The sequence below is a fragment of the Calliphora vicina genome, chromosome 2, assembly GCF_958450345.1.
Source record: "Calliphora vicina chromosome 2, idCalVici1.1, whole genome shotgun sequence".
Classification (NCBI taxonomy): domain Eukaryota; kingdom Metazoa; phylum Arthropoda; class Insecta; order Diptera; family Calliphoridae; genus Calliphora; species Calliphora vicina.
Genome location: NC_088781.1, coordinates 21348129 through 21367668, shown reverse-complemented (window position 1 = coordinate 21367668; position 19540 = coordinate 21348129). Strand labels below are relative to the sequence as shown.

The following is a 19540-nucleotide window of genomic DNA, read 5'->3' as shown; positions in this document are numbered from 1 at the left end:
ACAGATCACATTGATCTGCCTGTTCGTATTCAACCTTATACAGGACATATTAAATCAAAACCTCTATATTCTTGTCCACCATTATGTCAGCCAAATAAGTGGAAGAATTTGCAAGATTTGAAGAGCGTAATACCACCGGCATACCATTATTTTTATGATAATTTACACCAGTCGAACTTCCAAAAAACTATTTTCTATAACTTTTTGTAATTATTAGCATAAAACGTTCCACAAGCTAACCACTAATATTAAATTAGCCGTTATCTTAAATAAATTACGTTAAAAAATGACAGGTGGCATAAATGAAATCAAAATAATTTATTTTTATTAAAATGCAAAACCCTCTCTCTGATCATATTCATACATACACATTGAATATTTTTGAAAAGCAAAACCCTCTATCTATCATAAAGTCCACAATAATGCAAAATTTTAAAAACCAATTACATGCGAGATTCCGTAGTTGCTTTTAAAAAATATTGTAGAATACCGAATTTTAATAACTCAAGTAATACGCGAAAAAAAACACTTTTTTGTCTCTCCTGAAAAGTTGTATTTTTCAAGATAGAGGATTTTGAATATAGTCCCTCGATATATACTAAAATTGGAACGATACAGAGAAGATTAGCATGGCCCCTGCGCAAGAATGACACGCAAAATCGTGAAGCGTTCCACATTTTTTCTGAGACTTCTGAGCGCAGGTCTGTTGGATTCCTTCTTCTTAGTCGGATGTAGCCATTACTTCTCATTAATGTTTGTGCAAGTGGGTAAGGGTGAACTCGTAACTTTTTCAAATATAACTCCGCTTGTTTTTTTATTTCATTTTTCACCAGGAAGACACCTAGGTCCTTATGAATGTTAATATTTCTCACATACCAAGGCGCTGCTGTTATCATTCGTAATATTTTATTTTGGAATCTTTGAATTTTTTCAATATTAGAAGCTGAGGCCGTGCCCCATAATTGAATTCCATAGCACCATATGGGTCTTATTATTGAGCTGTACAGCAAAAGTTTGCAACCTAAACTCAATCTCGAGTTTTTAAAACACTTTTTTGCCTCTCCTGAAAATTTGTGTTTTTCAAGATAGAGGATTTTGAATATTTTCACTCGATATAGTGTTATCTATCATATGCCTTTTAAATTTGATTATCTAATTTGGTTCAAAAGTTATAATTTTTGAAACGTATGAACCGTGCGTAGTTGGAAAGGTCTTCCATTAAATATCCATATTTTCTGATTGCTGACTTATTATATAAATCAGAAATAGGTAAATATTCGTCCTAATTTTTTGCTAATATCTCAGCCAATTGCGAACCGATTTTCCAGTATTGAAATAGCAACCTAAGTGGGAATATTGCGGATATATTGATGTATCAATCATTTATGTAAGTTATTTGGGGACTACGAAAAGTTGGTTTCAACATATAGATGAACAAATTGACATGGCTATACCAGCTTTGCTATCTTTAACGATCCAGCATATATATTTTATAGTTTATTATATAGTAAACTGTTAATTTTCTCAATTGCAAGTAAATACTGATTATTTTTATTAAAATAATTTATTCAATTTTTAAACCTTTTACTCTTTGTTAATAACCTTCACGTCTATGCCTTTAACATATAAATTATTCTTAACTTTAGTGTGAAGTCATGTAATTAAAAATATGTATGTATTCATACATATAATAATTAAATGTTAAAACTCTAACTATTTATAGTTATGGTGAGTTTTTTTTATACATCAGAAAGTTTTATTTTATTATATTTTTACAACTTCAGCAACTGTCTGCAAAATAATTATAATCTCCAATTCATTTCGTATTCATGGTGCTTTGCTTATTCATGCTCTGCAGTGCTAATTTATTAAAGGATTTTAAATATTTAATTTTATTCGACAAAAACAAAATAAAAAAACGGATAAGAACAGAACAGACTGCATGTCTACGTGGTTTATAAAAGCTCTAATGAAAAAATCAACAAAATAAAATTTGTTCAAAATTTTAAATTTGAAGTAGCAGTATTTTATGTTGAGGTTCTTTAATTAGTCATAATTTAATTCAAGATGAAATAAATTTAAATTTGTAAATACTTTTACTTTTTTTTTGGGAAAATTTTAAAGCTACTAATATTGGGTTTTGGCTATCATGGGTTAATGAAGAAAATATTATTGGGCGTATGACTTTAAAATGCGTGATTTTTTCAAATGTTTAGTTTTTATTTTGAAACATTTGTAGAATATAAATTTATTCAAAGTATTGGTAATTGCTTGCTATGATCTTTTTCACAACTTTCTGGAAACAAATGGATTACGAGCCAAAAGAACTGCTCATCTTATGAGGCCATGAACGAATCAAGCCAATACACTGTGGTTCCAAATCATAATCCAGGTGGACAAAATTATTTGGCGCTCTTTTTATATAGAATTGGTATCTCCGATTCCAAAAAAAAATGTTTAAAAGATCAATATAAACTTTTTTTTAAGTTACAGTAAGGTCTAGATATACATATAAAAATCGTTAATAAAAAATTAAAATAAATACGTTTTCATGTGTTTCTGAAACTAAATTTTTAAAAAGATCTGTATTTACTATATTTCAAGTTAGAGTAGGGTCTAGATGTATAAAAATCAATAATAAATAAAGAAATATTTCTAAAAACTCCATTCCGTAAAAATTTTAAAAAAAGTATTTCGGCGGGTGCTGGCGGCTACAATTTTTTTACAAAGACATTCCCCAGAAGTTGCTTTAAATGATGTATATAGTCATTGGACGGGCTTCGACGGTCTTTTTTTTTGGCAAGCAATATAATATTCTTAGAAAAAAAAATATCAGTATATTTGAGACCCATGTTGAAAGGACTATAACAGGAAAATGGAGAGGCCCATAAATATAAGATATACACTTAATAAAAGCCTATATCAATGTTTATCTATGTTTTGAAGTATGAATTTCTATATGGTAAAACAATTGAGATATATCTAATTTAGTAAAGCAGTAAAATATTAATAAAAGTAACGAAAATATGATTCAAAATTTGTTGAACTTCTGGCGCTTCAATCGAGAAAACGAAATGTCCAATTGAAAAACCCATTTATATTGGAGGAGAGCAGATTGTCAGCTTCCGAAAAAATTTAGTTTTTCCAAATTCTGAAGATACCGATTTTCATAATTTTGTCCACCTAGATTTTGATTTGGAACCACAGTGCAATATCGGATAGATCTTTAGAGAGTGGAAAGTCCAAAAATTGCCATGCTAATATAAAATCTTTTCACTAGTGTTACATTTCTGCTTACATTTTCGATTTCACAACGATTTAATTCTTGGAAATTTTCGCATTTCCGTTAATTGTCATTGTAGCAATGCCAATTTATTGTACTATTATATGAACTCTATGACTCTACAATTAATATTTATGACTTTTGCTTTATTTTTCTCATTTTTTTTTTCTGTAACATTTTTGTTTAATTTTGCTGGTTAAAACAAATATCGTGTTTACAACGAAATTCTCTTTTGGTAGCAAATTAATGTTTTTAAGTCATTCTCGGAATTGAACCATATAAATGGATTTCTTTGTTGGTTTTATATAACAATATATTTTATTATATTTGTTGTTACTGTTGTTATTATATCTTTATCGTGTGCGTGTCTAAATGTTTATCATCATGCTTAGTTATATTTTTATTAATTTTGTATATAATTTACGAGGGTACATCCACAGTTACTTTTTGACTGTTAATTTGCCAGAATAAATTATGTCATTTAAATTACATAAACTACAGAGCGAATGCTTGTTACCGCATTGACACGAAGCCTGGTTAAGCGTTAACAAGCAGTTAATCTGTCGGTTAAAATTATTTTTGTATAAAAACTGTCAGTATAACTATTAGTTAACACATAACCAGACTTCGTGTTAATGGGGATTAGAGAGAAAGACAAATTACGGATCTAAATGGATAATTAATTAAAAGAACGAATATGATCTTAAAAATTCAGCTCAAAAGTAGAATTTTCGTTTAACGATTTACATGTATAAATCGTAGTTTGTTTCAATATTTCCTTAGTGGTAGTGTAAGTACAAAGAAAAAATTATATTTCAATTCAAACATTTATCACATATTGAACTGGTTTCAATTATTTCATAATTGAATCAAGTATTCATGTGCTCAAAAACAAAATTTTCTGATATTTTCTATTGAATTTAGAGTTTTGAATTTGATAATTTTGACAATTGAATATACAATTTTCGTTATTGATTAAACTTTAAATACAAATATTATTGAATAGATAATTTTCGTAATTGAAAACACATTTTTGTTATTTTTTGTGTTTTCAATTACGAAAATTATCTATTCAATGATTTTTGTATTTAAATTTCAATAAATAACGAAAATTGTATATTCAATTGTCAAAATTATGAAATTCAATAGAAAATATCAGAAAATTTAGTTTTTAAGCACATGAATACTTGATTCAATTATGAAATAATTGAAACCAGTTCAATATGTGATAAATGTTTGAATTGAAATATAATTTTTTCTGTGTACTTACACTACATACATATATTTCAATTGAAACGGTTTAAGAAATAGTTTTTTCTGTGTAGCTTTAGTTCTAAATTTCGTTTTCTTCAATAGTATTTTTTTTTTTTTTGAAAAAGATCAAAAATTTCATTTAAAAAAATCAATTATTCATTAATTAATTTTCATTGCACCCACTTTTCTAAATCAAAAAAAAAAAAAAAGAAAACTAAATACAAATAGATTATACCGCCAATTTTGATGATGAAACAAACGACCAGCATAATAGACTGAATGACACATCGGCAGACAGAGAAATGCTTTTAAACTGTCATTAGCTAATTATTGGCACAGTCATTAAGTTGTTGTCTCCTACAATATTAGATATATTCTCTATAAAGTATACACATTAGGGACGGCCTTATTATGATATTTTTCGATGCTCCCTAAATCTGAAAATTTTTATCAAAATCAGATAACGTTTAAGGATAGTGCATTTTATTCAAAGTTTTATGTTTTTGGGCAAAGTAGAAATATTCTATATAAAAACACATAAAAATAGTTACAATTTCAAAGTACTAAACTGCTTTTATTTTCAATCAAATATCCACTTTATTTAAAAGAAACCACAGTTTTTCAAAGGTAATCTAATCAGAATTTGCTTTTGTATTTAGTCTTAGATGTTTAAGTACAAATATATAAAAATTTGCGTATTTCTACATCCCATTAAAATTTGATACCAAAAATAAAAAAAATTTCATTAATATCGCAAATTTAACATATTTTTAAAACGTAATTTCAAAAATTAAAGGAATTGTTTTCAATTCTAACAACTACCAATGTAAAGTTTAAGATTGCACGTATTATATTAATGTGGGGACTTATGTGAAGCAGCGGTTTTAGATAAAGCCACCTAAAAGTATGCTTTAATTTATATAAATAAAAATCAATTGTCGTTCGTTGGTAATTGCATCAGTTGAGAAGGGCCGGACCGATTTAGACCATTTTATTTTCCAACTTAGGTTTTTATGGAATGAAAAATTTACCACGCCCACTTTTACGCCCACTTTTTTCGATTTATCTAAAATCGGAAAACGTCTATTTGGCAAATTTGTTTTTAAATGTTGGTAGTAAAATTCGTAAGTAAAATTTACCACGCCCACTTTTTTTCGATATATCTAAAATAGCAGAACGCCTGGACCGATTTGGTTATTTATTTTTAAATGCTCGCAATAGTCCACAAAAGTTTTTTACGCCCTATAATATGCTCACTAATACGCCCACTTATCAAATGCTGTAAATATGTGACCAAAGGTAGTGACATGGCATCTGGAAAATGGTTGATCGACAACCATCTACAACATTGACCAGATTTTTTGATATGTGCCGGAATGATAAATTTGCCCGCACGCTGCTATACTCCGAAATGCCACGATATTATACTTGAAATCAATCGTCAAAGAAATTTTAATGGCGGAAACAATGAATTCCAGTTTTAGGTTTCCCCTATTTATTTTCAAACGACACATTATTTCCATCCGAGAAACGATAAGTGTTTCTATTTGCGTTAGCCAAAAATCAATTTTTTATAAAAAAAACTCACAATAACTAATATTGCTAATAACTTGGCCAATAGGCGTTTAATCAAGAAAAGGAGCTCGATCTGTGATCACTCATATTTCTGAACAAAAATCTAATTTTTATATAAAAACTCAAAATATCTAAATTCGCTAATAACTTGGCCAATAATCGTTTAATCAAGAAAAGCAGCTCGATCTGTGATCACTCATATTTCTGAACAAAAATCGTTTTTTTATACATAAAACTCACAGTATCTGAAATCCTAATAACTTGGCCGATAATTGTTTAATCAAGAAAAGCAGCTCGATCTGTGATCACTCATATTTCTGAACAAAAATCGATTTTCTATATAAAAACTCAAAATATCTAAATTCGCTAATAACTTGGCCAATAATCGTTTAATCAAGAAAAGCAGCTCGATCTGTGATCACTCATATTTCTGAACAAAAATCGTTTTTTTATACATAAAACTCACAGTATCTGAAATCCTAATAACTTGGCCGATAATTGTTTAATCAAGAAAAGCAGCTCGATCTGTGATCACTCATATTTCTGAACAAAAATCGATTTTTTATATTAAAACTCAAAATATCTAAATTCGCTAATAACTTGGCCAATAAGCGTTTAATCAAGAAAAGGGGCTTGATCTGTAATTACTCATATTTTTTATATAAAATTTTTTATATAAAAACTCAAAATATCTAAAATCGCTAATAACTTGGCCAGTAAGCGTTTAATCAAGAAAAAGGGCTAGCTAGATCTGTGATCACTCATATTTCAGACCAAAATTCGATTACTTATATAAAAACTCAAAATATGTTTTTGCTTGGACGGGACAACGTGTGTCGGGTCAGCTAGTTTATAATAATTTAATAGTTTATGGCCCTAATCACTTAATTCCTTTAGTTTTTTCTTACTAACATAAATTATACCTAAAAGGTATTAATAATCATTCCTAGGAAGTTCATATGTTCTAGAAAAATGTTTATTGAGATCTTAAGTACATTTTTGTAGTGGATTGTTTCCTTGAATTTTGAACGGTTTGCTACCTATGGACCTGAACAGGGGAAAAAAGGTAAAAAAAAATCTAAGTTTTTTGCGATTGATCATGAAGATTTTTGTTCTTTATGACAAGGGCTACAACTTTGCCTCAGAGAGTAAATAAAAATTCCGAACTGTTTGCAAGATATGAGCCTGAGAAAATTATCACTTTTTTGCAAAAATTACACCGAGGCCCCAAATTTTAGTGGCCCATAAAAAAAGTGCATGACTTTGGGCAAAACTGGGAGACATGGGTCTTTTTTTTTGGTCTTTTATCACGTAGTGGTGTCCGTATATGGTGCCGTGATATTAGTTTTATAAATTGAAATACCAAAAATTTAGAAAACATTTATCTGGACAAAAAATTTTTTTAATTAATTCGAACTTCGATAAATTTAATACGCTTTAAACTATAATTCTTAGTTCACCCGAAAAAGAAAACGATATAAAGCTTTCCGAATTAATAAACTTCATTAACAATTCTAAGCAAACCCAATAAAATATAAAATTTGTAATTTCAATTATGCATGAATTTTTAAGATTTTCTTTGATATTAAGTTTAATGGTTAAATCTGGATATCAGCAGTTTTATGTTTAAGCATCTATGGGCAATTGATATATAAAAATACTTTTTAATTGGATTTTCTACAACATTTAAATCATGGGGAAATATTGCTAATTTGCTTAAATTTCCAACAGTTGCTTTCTATAGGACCAGAGAACAATTTTAGTTTTTGGGAGAATTTAAATATAAATAATTAAGTATGTATCAACAGTTTCTAAATCTGATGATATTTGCCAGAGTTGTTCAAAAAATAATAATTTTTGTTATACTAGACGTATGATTAATATTTAATTAGAGATTAGGTTGGACAATTGTGTATAACTTTGGTAATTTTTAACAGATTTAAAACAGATAATAAAAGCCAATATCATTAGCTTTATAAATTAATATACCAAAAGTTTAGAAAAACATTTATCTGGACCAAAAAATGTTGAATTTTTTAATTAGTTCTAAATTTGATAACTTAAATTTGCGTTAAACAATAATTTTTCCTTCTCGTGAAGAAAGACAACGATCTAAGGCTTAATGAATGTATTGGACAGATCACAATTTTAAATCTTGGGATTATTGAAAATCCATTAAGTACACAACAAGCGCCACCTTAATATACATACTTTGTTGGCAATTTTCAATTACTTGTATATAAATACATATATTTTTTCCTCTTTTCATCAAACAATCAGTGATGATGATGAGGACGGACGATGGTAACGATAATGATGACTATGATTGTTATTATTATGAATCCAGTATGAGTAGAGGAGTAGCATGTCTATTTAATCATTGCGTGTATATAGGTTTACTTATGTTGGTAGTGGTAGTTAGTTAATTTGGAATATTAGATTTTAGCATGTTCTAATATAATTTACAACAATAACTTGTGTCTATTAGATTATTATATTTCATTATTGTAAATCATTATTGTTTAGTACTGGGTATGAGTTTGAGTTTTTACAAGTCATTTAATCATGATTTGTTTGTAGGGATGATACCATTGACTCTTAAGTTTTTTGCTGGGGTTTATTGTTTTTTTTTTCTCCTCACTACTATCAATTTTCTTTAATCGCAGGGAGTCAGTAATGTTTTGAATTGGCCATAAATTTAATATTTATAGAGACATAATTATAGCGTGTTTTTTTCTTTTATTTAATTTTCATTGTTGTTTTATTTATTTATTTGTTTAATTTATTTTTTTTATGGCAATTTAATTTTTATGAATCATTAACTTGGTGTTTTTATTTGTGTTTCTCTGCTTGTTTTTTTTTGTTGGTTTTTGTTCTCCTCTCCTTTTAGATACTTCGTTTGTTTATTAGTGCGGTTTTGATTTTTGTGGTTATTGATTTATTAACATTTAATGGTATGGAATAATTAAAAAAAGCAAATAGTAATTGGAAAAAAATTAAATTAAAAAGCAGGTCTAAAAAATGTGTGATACACTGGGAGAAAATATTTAAAATATCTTTCTGGCAACATATGGATTCCAAAATAATGGATCCAAAGTAACTGTCCATCTCTTGACGTTAAGAACGAATCAAGCCAATATCGGATACTCCGTTTCAAACTGAAGCGTATCACAGAGAGATCGATCTGCATCAATCGAAAAAAATAGTAGTTGAATGGCTCACGGCCTGGACTATATAAAAAACCAATGAAACACATTAAACGTAAGCTTTGTTGCGTAATCGGAGGCCTTCAGCTGCACTTTTGTTCTAATAAGAGAAGTAAAGCAAAACTTCTTGAATATGCCATCAACAGTTTCAAAATCTGCCCTTATTTATTGTAGTTATACGGAAAAGAAAAATTGTTGTCATACTAAACGTATGATTAATATTAATTCAGAGGTTATGTTGGAAAATTGCCCATAACTTATCTATTTATAAACAGAATTTCAAAACCTTAAAAGTTTGTGAATGTTAGAACATCAAGTAATTTTTAGTTCAAATAAATTTTCTATAATTCGTATAATTTTTCTATAATTTTCTTTATGAAATTTAAAATTTTTTTTGTTTAACATATTTGATAAAACTATATTTATGAAAAATTAACATTTATATTAGGAAGTTATAACTTAATATTTTAGCTTTCATATGGCATCAATAGTTTTAAATTCTGTCCATATTTGCATTAGTTATACAAAAAATAAATATTTTTGTTATACCAGACGTATGATTAATATTTAATTAGAGGTTAGGTTGGAAAACTGCCTATAACTTAGGCAATTGTTAATAGATTTAAAAAGTTTTAACAGCAAATGAAAGCTAATACTATTAGCTTTATTAATTGAAATATAAAAATTTAGAAAAACATTTATTTGTTCAAAAAAAATTTGATTAAATAAAATTTTTTAATTAATTCCAAATTCGATAAAATTAATAAGTGTTAAACAAGAATTTTTTACTTGAAAAATTATATTTTATATTAGCAAGTTATAACTTAATATTTTAGCTTTCATATGGCATCAATATTTTCGAATTCTGTCTATATTTGCATTAGTTATACAAAAAATAAATATTTTTATTATACCAGACGTATGATTAATATTTAATTAGAGGTTAGGTTGGAAAACTGCCTATAACTTAGGCAATTTTTAATAGATTTCAAAAGTTTTAACAGTAAATGAAAGCTAATACTATTAGTTTTATTAATTGAAATACAAAAATTTACAAAAACATTTATTTGTTAAAAAAAAATTTGATTAAAAAAAATTTTTTAATTAATTTCAAATTCGATCAAATTAATAAGTGTTAAACAAGAATTTTTAACTCGAAAACTTATATTTTATATTAGCAAGTTATAACTTAATATTTTAGCTTTCATATGGCATCAATATTTTTAAATTCTGTCCATATTTGCATTAGTTATACAAAAAATAAATATTTTTGTTATACCAGACGTATGATTAATATTTAATTAGAGGTTAGATTGGAAAATTACCTATATCTTAGGCAATTATTAATAGATTTAAAAAATTTAACAGCTAATGAAAGCTAATAATATTATTTTCATTAAATAAAATGCAAAAATTTAGATAACATTTCTTTGTTCAAAAAAAGTTTGATTAAATAAAATTTTTAATTAATTCCAAATTCGATCAGAAATTAATAAGTGTTAAACAAGAATTTTTTACTTGAAGAAGAATAAGATTTAAATGAAAATATATCAGCTCTGAATTTATAAACATCTTTAAACCTTAATGGCAAAGGTGGTTAAGCTGGTTTAAAATAAATTTCGTTATACTAAACGTATGAGTAATATTAATTTCTAGGTTAGTATAAAAATTTGGTTATAACTTTGCCAATTTTTAATATATTTTTAAAATCTCAACAAAAAATGAAAGAAAATACTTAAATAATGAAGTTTTTAAGTTTAATTGTTTCAAGAAACTTGGATTAACTGTCCTACTTAATGTCCTCATTGAGAAACACAAAAGGAAAACAATTTTAAAATTATGGTATGAAAATCACTCAGTTTTTAAATAATTTTTAATGCTTTTCATACAAAAATTTTAAAATAGCTTTCCCTTGGTGTTGCTTATTGTAAAATAAAATATCTTAATTTAGAAATCCTTTGTTTTATTTCATGTTTTTTGTCCTATAAAAAATTAATTATAAATAATTTAATTTAAACAAAAAAAGGGGTTGTTTAAAAAAAACAATGCTACAATCTAAACAAATTATATCAAGTACATGAAAACAATGTGGCTTTTAATTAAATTTTAAAGTAAAAAAGTAACCATTTAAAACATAAAAAATAAAATTAATTAAAAAGCAATTATAGAAATACAAATGTTTTGACATTTGTGGCCTAGTTTTTAATTAGAATTTTAGATTATTTAAATACTCTACATAATTTAAGAAAAGTAAGCCTTAAACTAGGCAATACTTTTGTTATATTAAAACATTACACAAGTTTTAGTTGCAAGTAAAACTTTACATGCCACTAAATATTGTAAGTTTTTTATTAATAATAAAATATATGTTGTTTTCAAAACCTTAAATGACCATTTAAAAAATGTTATGTGTTCCTTATTTATTTGCAACTTATGTTTATTTATTCCCTTCATACCACTTTGTGGTTCATGGTTAGAACAATATTAAAAAAGTTCAAAATGCTTTTTTTCATAGCATTTTTTTTTACCAGACATTAATATTAGACATAAATGTTGTGCAAAAAATAATAAACACAAAAATTTTGTTAAAAAAAATAAAAACTTTTTAATATGTTCATAAACCATTATGTTTCAAAAAGCAAGGGGCCAAACATAACAAAAATATATAGAAAATAAATATACATAACACAAATTGAAATATTTTATTCATACATCATATTAATTTTATCCTATAGAACACACTCTGCTATACATACATATATGATAAACTTTGTTAATTTTTTTATTTATTTTTTGTGTTGAGCTTTAGCAAAAGATGATATAAAAGTAACAGCAAAATTATATAATAAAAATAAAAAACACTTTAACATGGAGTAATGGGATTTTTGTGTTAAACATTAAAAAGTTTTTTTTAGTTTTTTTCCTTTCTTTGCTTTGCTTTTAATTTCATTATATGAAGCTGTTATGTTGTGATTTATTTGTTAAAGTCTAGAAATTACTTAGTATTTCTTTTAGCATATTTCTTGAGGGGATTTTAAAAATGAATGATTTCAAAACAGTTCATATAAAGAGGGAGTATAACTGTAATTATGGTTAATTTAAATAGACAAGTTTTAACTAAATGTCTGAGTTACTGATTTGATTATTTTAAAAATCCGTTATACTAGATGTATGATTAATATAAATTTATTGGTTAGTTTGGAAAATTGTCTATAACGTTGGCAATTATAAACAGATTTTTAAAAAGTTTAAAGTGTACGAACGTAATGACTCTAGATAATTTATATTTATAAAAAAAGATTTAGTTTGAATACATTTTTCATTAAAAACCATAATTTTGTTATGAAATTTCATAGTTTTTTTAATTCAACTAACTAAAATATAAACAAAACTTTTCCAAAAATTAGCACTGATATTAGGAATTTATAAACTAAAGTTTTAGCATTGAGATGGCATCATCAGTTTTAAATTCTATCCATACTTACATTAGTTATACATCAAATAAATACTTTTGTTATACTAGACGTATGATTGATATTTAATTAGAGGTTAGTTTGGAAAATTGTCCATAACTTAAGCAATTAGAAACAGATTTTTAAAAAGTTTAAAGCATATAAAAGCTAAGACTCTAGGTAAATTACATATACAATTAAATATTTAGTTTGAATAAATTTTTCATTATAAACTATAATTTTGTTAGGAAATTTCATAGTTTTTTTAATTCAACTAATTTAAATAGAAACAAAACATTTCCAAAAATTACCACTTATATTAGGAAGTTATAAACTAAAGTTTTTGCTTTCATATGGCATCAACAGTTTCAAAATCGATCGATATTTGGCAAAAATAAACATTTTTATTATACTAGACGTATGATTGATATTTAATTAGAGGTTAGGTTGGAAAACTGTCCAGAACTTTAGCAATTAGAAACAGATTTTTTAAATGTTAAAACAGTTTGAATGTAAAGACTTTAGGTAATTAATTTTCTAAATAAATTGAAAATTTTTTTTTATAAAAAACTTTAATTTCGTTATGAATTTGAAAATTTATTCATTCAACTTTTTTAAATATAAACTAAATTTTTGAAAATTGTTCAGTTTTATTAAAAAGTTGTAAGTTAAAATGTTTAGCTTTCATATTAGTAGATTCAAAATCTCTTGATATTTGTCATAGTTGTACAATTTTGGTTAATAGAACTAGATTTTTTAAATTTTAAAACTATTTGCATGTTAAAGCTGGGTTTCCGCATACACCGTAATCGGGGCCGATAACTAAAACTAAACAACGTTGGTGTTCGTCATCGTCTTGTTTCTGAATTGTTTTCGTTTCAGTTGGGTGCGTTGCGGCATAAAACAGAAACGAAATTATTTTTTAATTTTGGATATCGCACATTAAATAGAATTTCATTATTTTTCACAAAATCTATTATTTTTTCCACTTCCAATAAAGAAACTTTATTTTTTTTTTCATCTTGATTTTATTTAAATTTGAAATAAAAAAATAATTAAAATAATTTTGTTCCTACAGCACCGAAAACAACCTACTTGAAGTTGTTTTCGTTCCGGCCCCAAATGACAGGTTTTTCGTTACTGATCGGTGCCGTTTGGTTTCCAATTTTCGTTGCCGATTTCTAAACGAACTTTTGTTCGGTGCAAATGTATGGAATTTCGTTTACGGTGTATGCAGAAACGTAGCTTAAGACCTTAAATATCGTTATAAACCGTCTTAGCTTTGATATGCCGTTAACAGTTTAAAAATCAGTTCTTATTTGCTGTAGTTATACCCAAATGAAACATGTTTGTCAGACTAAACGTATGATTAATATTAATTTAGAGGTAAGGTTGGGTAATTGCCTATAACTTTGGCAATTATAAACAGATTTTTAAAAGGTTAAAGGCAAATGAATGCTAAGACTTCAAGTAATTTTAATTTATCATAAATAATTTATTTTAAATAAGTTTTTCTTATTAAAATTAAAAATTTTTTAAATTCATTTAATTAATTAAAAACAACACTTATGAAAAATTACAATTTATATAAATAAATTATTACTTAATGTTTTAGCTTTCATATGGTATCAATATTTTCAAATTCTGTCCATATTTGCATTAGTTATACAAAAAATAAATATTTTTGTTATACTGGACGTATGATTAATATTTAATTAGAGGTTAGGTTGGAAAACTGCCTATAACTTTGGCAATTGTTTATAGATTTAATCAAATTGAACAGCTATTAAAAGCCAACACTATGAGATGTATGATTTCAAATACTAAAAATTTAAAGAGACATCTGCCTTAACAAAAATTATTAATGGAATAAAAATTTTTAATTTCCATAAAATAAATATGCGTTAAAAAATAAATGTTATTTGACATGAAGAAGAAAATAATGTAAGGGACAATATAGCCAATTTCTGAATTTTCAAACATCTTTAAAAATTCCAAGAAAATCTGTTAAACTATATTAAAATAGTTTAAAATAAATTACGTTCTACTATACGTATGATTAATATTTATTTTTAGGTGATTTTAAAGACATGCCCATAACTTTGTTCATTTTAAATAGTTTTTTATAACTTGAACTGTATATGAAAGCAAAGACTTCAATATTTAAGCTGCTAATATTTAATTTGAAAAAATATTTCGATATAAGACAAGAAATATATTTGAAAACTTAATCCATGTTTATAATTTCAAATAAGTGTGTGTAATTTCTTTCATAGCTCTATTTTTTCCCATTTCTCAGCCATAAATCAATTCATAAAAATTCATCTTTCCTAAATTAAAGCATTCCATAGAATTCATATTAAAGTTATTTTAATTTGTTTAATAGTAAAGATAAAGTTTTCAAATACATACATCTACAAAAACTAATTTAATTTTTATGACATTTTCACAATAACATAACTTTACTCATGCCAACATAAAAAAGGAAAAAGTAAAATAATACTCATACAACCAACATAAAAAGCCCACTTCACTTCAGTCGCTATGTTTAAGTTGTAATTTCTGTGATTTTTGTAATGTGATCACAATTAAAGTTTATTTTCTACAACAACTATTTTCAATGGTTTTTATTTGAAAATACACACTCATATATATAAACATACATATGAATAAAAATGAAATGTGAGTGTATGTAGGAAACTACTCTGCTTACGCATACACATCTACTTTTGTATATGCAGCTAAAAAAAAAACTCTTATTTATTCAAAATGGTAGAAAATTTCATACAAATGTAAGCCACCATTACTCTGCAAAAAAGAAAAATCATTTCGAAATTTTTAGTTGGCATGAGCAAAAAAAAAATTAGAAACCGAAATACAAAACTTTAGCTCACTGACTGACTGACTGTAGCTATGGCTGTTAGTTGGAGTTAAATATTGTTGTTTCTTTTTTTTTGATATTGTATTAAAACTTGTTGTATTTTCTGAAGTGAAGTAGTGTTGTTATATGGCTTGCATTACTCTTTCTATCCAAAATAGACAGTTGAATGCAGCAAAACTTGTTTTGCTCTATCTTACATATTTCCTTTCACTCTCTCATTCTCATTCATTAACGTATGTGTGTTTGTGTGTGCAAATAAACAAACACAGAATTTGTGTAGAACTTTTTTGGAGTATGGAGGTTTTGTGTTTTTTTTCTTGTTTATTTGTTTGTTTGTATATTTTTGAAAAGTCCAAAACCATAATTACAAAATCACGTAACCATTTAAATAAACATCAAAAGATGCTAAAATAAACATTTACAAAATAAAATAAAACCAACAACTTAGAGTGTTGTGCATAGTTGAGCATATGAAAATTTGGATGAGTGCCCTACATTATAGTTTCTGAATATATAATAAACAATTTAAAATCAATTTCAGAAGTAAAATCTGTAATATAGGACTGCTTTGTTTCACAACTTTAGTTCGTCTAACAAATTTAAAAAAATATGCTATTTGCAAGAAATATTTTTTTAATTTTGTTCTCACATAAACCGTAAAAAAGCTTGCAAAATACAAAATGTTTTTGTTTGGAAAGAAAACTTTCTCCAAGTAAAAGCATTTACTTTGCCCTTACAAATAGTATTTGAAATATGTTAGCTATAGTTGTAAAATAAAAATAATGTTTTTTCAAAAAAAAGCTATTTTTTTGAAAATTTCATAAAAAATAAGGTTTTTGAAAAAAAGTTCATAATAATTCTTAAAACACTATTTTAGAAAAAAGCTGTTTTCAAGAAAATAATTTGTTGAAGGAAAAGTTTTTTCCATAAAGTAATTATTTATTCACAAAAAGCTGTAACAAAAGAAAATTAAAAACACAAAATGTAAAAAAGATTACCGAAAATAAATATTTTTCTTTAAAAAGCTTTCTGAAAAAATATTTCCATAAAAATCCTTAAATAGCAAATTCAGAAAAAAACTGTTTTCAAGAAAATAACTTTAGTAAAAACCGTCTTTTCCAAAAAGTAATTATTTTTTCACTAAAAGAACTTTAAATAGAATCGTAGAAATTTTTTTTTAAATTTTTTTTCACAAACGAAATCTTTTTTTAGAAAAAGCCTTAAGCATTCAACAAACTACTTCATAAACTTGTTCACAAAAGGAAGCGCTTTCACAAATATGAGGAGTCCTCATTGAGGGCGTCCATAACAAAAAGGTATGACTTTTTCCCATCATTCTGGCAACATATGGATTCCGATCCAAAAGAACTCCTCATCTGCTGAGGAAAAAAACGCATCAAGCCAATTTCGGATACTCAGTTCTTAAGTGAAGCGTATCCCAGAGAGAGCGTTCTGCATCGAGTGAGTCAAAACTTTCCAACCAGTTCTATCTAAATGTTTTAACAGGTATTGCAATATGTGTCCTAGCGTTGTCATGATGGAATATACTGTTTTGTGTCTGGCCGCTTATTTTAGGCATTTTTCGGCCAATGTTTGCTTCAGACGAAGCAGTTGTATTCGCTATAGGTTCCCTGTGATAGTCTGGTCAGATTCCAGTAGCTCATAACAGAAAGGACACTTTTGCTCAAACCAAAGACATGGATATTGGGCTTTGTTGCCGATTCGGCTGGTTGGCCACGCACAGAGCTGTAAATGAATCATTAATTTTTGAATTAATTCGCGAATCATTCACACAAAAAAATGAATTGAATGAAATTTGAATTAATTCAAATGAATTTGGTAAAAATGAATTGCAATTCATTTTTACCAAAAAAAATGAATTGCAATGAATTGCAATTCATTTCCAATTCATTTGAATTGAATTGATTTTGAATTAATTCAAATGAATTACAAAAAAGAATTAGCAATTCATTTACAATTCATTTGAATTGAATTGATTTTGAATTAATTCAAATGAATTTGTAAAAATGAGATGCAATTCATTTCCAATTCATTTGAATTGAATTGTATTTGAATTAATGAGATGTATTGTATATTAAAAATGAGATGCAATTCATTTCCAATTCATTTGAATTGAATTGATTTTGAATTAATTCAAATGAATTAGAAAAAAGAATTAGCAATTTAAATGAATGATTCAAAAATGAGTTGCAATCAATCAAATTCAAGAGCAGATCCATGTTTCATTGATCAGGCGGGAATACAAGACAAGGCTTTTCAATGTTTGTACTGGATATTTTTATTTTGGTACGAGAAATTTTTCATTCCCCCTTGAGATCTGCTCTGGAATTTTATTGATTGCAATTTATTTTTGAATCATTCATTTGAATTGCTAATTCATTTTTCTAATTCATTTGAATTAATTCAAAATCAATTCAATTCAAATGAATTGGAAATGAATTGAAATTCATATCTGTCTAATTCGTTTGAATTGATTCAAATTTCATTCAATTCATTTTTTCAATTCAATGAATTAATTCAAAATTTAGCTAATTCATAATGAATTAAAATTAAAAAAAAATGATTCATTTACAGCTCTGGCCACGCATCACATCGCAAGTAATGACTCGGTGCACAAATGTTTTTCTTCTATAGCATTCAAGCATCGTTTCGGACACGCAAAAACATGTTTCAAGGTCTACCACATTCAATACATTCAATACATTGCATTTGGATGAATGCTGCTGCTGTAACCATTTCGAAATTGCTGCTTGAGTAGCTCCCAATGATCTTTCAAATTGTGAAAATAAAAAATCCAAAAAAATTAATTTTCAAGTTCAAAATCGCTGCCTAAGCTGCCTAAAACTATGCTTTAGTTTATAATAATTTAAGATTTTATGGTCCAAAACATGTAATTCCTTTAGTTTTTTCTTACTATCTTATGTTGACCTACCTAAACGGTGTTAAGAATCGTTCCTAAGAATTTCATATGTTCTAGAAAGTTGTTTATTGAGATCTTAGGTACATTTTTGTAATTTATTGTTTCCTTGAATTTTGAACGGTGAAAAAATCTAATTTTTTTATTTTTTTTTTGCGATTTTGATCTTGATGATGAAGTTGTTTTGATTTTGTATGTTCACAATTTCTGTTCTTAATGACAAGGGCTACATCTTTGCCTCAGAGAATAAATCAAAATTCCGAACTGTTTGCGCCTGAGAAAAGGATCACTTTTTTGCAAAACTGACACCGAAGCCCCAAATTTTTGGGGGCCCATAAAAATAGAGCATGACTTTGGGCAAAACTGGGAGACACGGGACTTTTATCACGTAGTGTTGTCCGTATATGGTTATATTTCCAAGACTCAAAAAAAAACACAGTGTTATCAAATCACCACTCAATAAACTTGCTCACAAAAGAAAGCAAAGGACGTTCATAAAGACAGTGGATGTATTCTGGATATCTTTAGTTTTCATCTGAACCATTTTATTTACAAAAAAATATTCATTTGTAGCAGAAAGACAACTGAATTTTGCATTATTCATAGAGGGATGAGAACTGATACAAAACTAGTTATGTGACTGGCTCCTGGATGGTAGAGACTGGTTCTAAGTCTTTATATAAAGGGAATCTTTATTAGGAACCATTTAAATAAATGCACTTTGAAATAATATAATGTTAGTCCCAATTAAAGTTCAAAGGAAATTATTATATTCTCTTATAAATTGTTCATCTTTTTGACTTTCACTATTTGTAACCAAAGAAAAGATTTATCTAAATCTTTAAAGTTTTTCTCATATTCCACAATAAGAGACCTCAACAAGTACCATTGCTTCAAGTAGGGTACCCAAACATTTTTGAATTACCGAGAAGTTTTGAAAGTATGACTCTC

General features: G+C 26.6%; 1 protein-coding gene and 1 non-coding gene across 6 annotated transcripts in view; one reads left to right on the top strand and one right to left on the bottom strand.

Annotated features, from left to right (window-relative positions):
* The window catches only part of bru1 (bruno 1), a 403554-nt gene that overhangs the window by 313361 nt on the left and 70653 nt on the right, over positions 1-19540 (bottom strand). The window lies entirely within an intron of this gene.
* On the top strand, positions 579-681 carry LOC135952769 (U6 spliceosomal RNA). The gene has a single exon (XR_010576131.1). It is a non-coding gene; the product is annotated as a U6 spliceosomal RNA (small nuclear RNA).